This window comes from Etheostoma spectabile, unplaced genomic scaffold, assembly GCF_008692095.1.
Source record: "Etheostoma spectabile isolate EspeVRDwgs_2016 unplaced genomic scaffold, UIUC_Espe_1.0 scaffold50, whole genome shotgun sequence".
Classification (NCBI taxonomy): domain Eukaryota; kingdom Metazoa; phylum Chordata; class Actinopteri; order Perciformes; family Percidae; genus Etheostoma; species Etheostoma spectabile.
The window spans coordinates 405,549-407,692 of record NW_022605620.1 but is presented as its reverse complement, the minus strand read 5'-3'; the positions used below and the strand labels follow the sequence as shown (position 1 = coordinate 407,692).

At 49.2% G+C, this 2,144-nt stretch overlaps 2 protein-coding genes across 2 annotated transcripts in view; one reads left to right on the top strand and one right to left on the bottom strand.

Moving 5' to 3' along the window:
- Positions 1–2,144, top strand: part of tmem205 (transmembrane protein 205) — a 16,831-nt gene that overhangs the window by 6,984 nt on the left and 7,703 nt on the right. The gene's annotated exons all lie outside the window — the stretch shown is intronic.
- elof1 (elongation factor 1) overlaps positions 1–2,144 on the bottom strand; it is an 8,808-nt gene that overhangs the window by 5,246 nt on the left and 1,418 nt on the right.

The window sequence follows — 2,144 nt, the reverse complement described above, 5'->3', positions numbered from 1 at the left end:
GTCCATTTTTACTGTGTTGACGTTACAGAAGTCTCTCGTTAGCATCTTGTATGCTAACCATAGACGCTAACTACTTGTCGCATACGTGACGCATGCGTGACTCACATCTGCACTCGACTCACATCGGGGAGGGACACCTTGTGTTATGTTAAGCTTGAAAAAATAAGTATCAACCCATTTTTTTCACAACTTCTTCTTGATTATGTCACGGTGACACAGAACGAGCCAGTAGCTTAACAGCAACCACTTTCTGAACAGCCCTGGTTACATTCAATATCCCCATTAATGTTACAGACAGACAGACAGACACAGACAGACAGACAGACAGAGAGAGACAGACAGACAGACAGACAGAAACAGACAGACAGACAGACAGACACAGACAGACAGACAGACAGACAGACAGAAACAGACAGACAGACAGACAGACAGACACAGACAGACAGAAACAGACAGACAGACAGACAGACAGACACAGACAGACAGCCAACTGTAGTTACAAGGTCTGGGGATACACAATTTTACTGGAATAGACGGTGTGTGGTGACATCAAATTACAAGGTACAAGAGTCTCAGAGTACGTATAGGCATCTTGGTAGTGGCGGGTAACACCTAAAGGAAACTGAGCGACGGCAAACAGACGTGTGGCGTCGATACTATGGAGCGGGCGATGGGGCGTGGGTGAGCGGCACATCTGCACTGCTGGGGCGCGATGGGGCATCGGGGGGTGGAGGTGCGAGCGGCTTGGTGGGTTGATGTGGGGTGAGCGGCTTGAGAAGACCATCAACAAGGTGTCTACAGACAGCAGAGGGTGGGAATTATAATGTCCACACATTCTGGCGGTAGAGGAATGTCAACGAGGCGAGAACCACAAAAAGAAACAAGGCACACGATAAACACGTGAAGAAAAAGAGGCAAGAGCACAAACAAAGCACGATACAGGAAGACAAGACACCGTGGGTCAAAACAATGCACAAGAGCGACCGCGTGTGTAAAGTGGAAGACAGACAGGAGGCAGAAAGCAAGACCACCAAGACACAGGAAAACGAAGAACGAAAGCAAGGCGCAGACGACGACAACCAGGAACAGGACAGAAACAGACAGCAAGACAGACAGACACAGACAGACAGACAGACCAGAGAGAGCAGAACAGACAGACAGACGACAGCACACACAGACAGACAGACAACGACAGACGACAGGACAGACAGACGACAGACAGACAGAAAAGACAGACAGACAGACAGACCGACACAGACTAGACAGACGCAGAGACAGAAGACAGACAACGACAGAAAGCAACAGACAGAACGACCAGCAGATCGAGACAGACAAAACAGACAGACAGACAGAGAGAGACAGACAGACTAACAAGACACAGACAGAAGACAGCAGAGCAGACAGACAGCGACAAGAACAGAGCAGAGACAGACAGACAGACAGACAAACAGACAGGAAAAGAAGCAGACACGAGCAAGACGACGACAGACAGACAGAAACAGAAACAGACGCGCAGATGACAGAGAGTACAACAGGCAAGTGAGACGACAGAACGCAGAAAACAAGCAAAGAACAGTAGAGAGACGACAGAGACAGAAGACAGACAGAAGAGACAGACAGAGGCAGGCAAAGACACGAGCAAGAGAGAGGACAGACAAACAGACAGACAGACAGATACAGACGACAGACAAAGAGAGACAGACGACAAGAGCGAGACAGAGGCAAGACAGCACAGAGACAGTACAGACAGAGAGAGCAGAAGAGAGCACAGAACAGCAAGACCGAGCACAGACGACGAGACAGAGCAGAACAGAGAGCAGACAACAGACGAAGACAGAGCGACAAGAGACAAACAGAATAGACAGATACAGACAGACAGACAGAAAACAGGACAGAACAGACGACAGAAACAGACAGACAGACGACAGACAGACAGAACACGCACGACAGAAGAGGACGCGGATACAGACGACCAGAACAGACAGACAGAAACAGACAGACAGAGAGACAGAACACAGAAAGACAGACAGACAGACGACAGAAACAACGCAGACAGACAGGACCGAAACCAGCAGCAGTACAGACAGAAACCAAGACAGCACAGACAGAACAGGCAGAGAGAGAGACAAGCCAGCCAGAGAGAT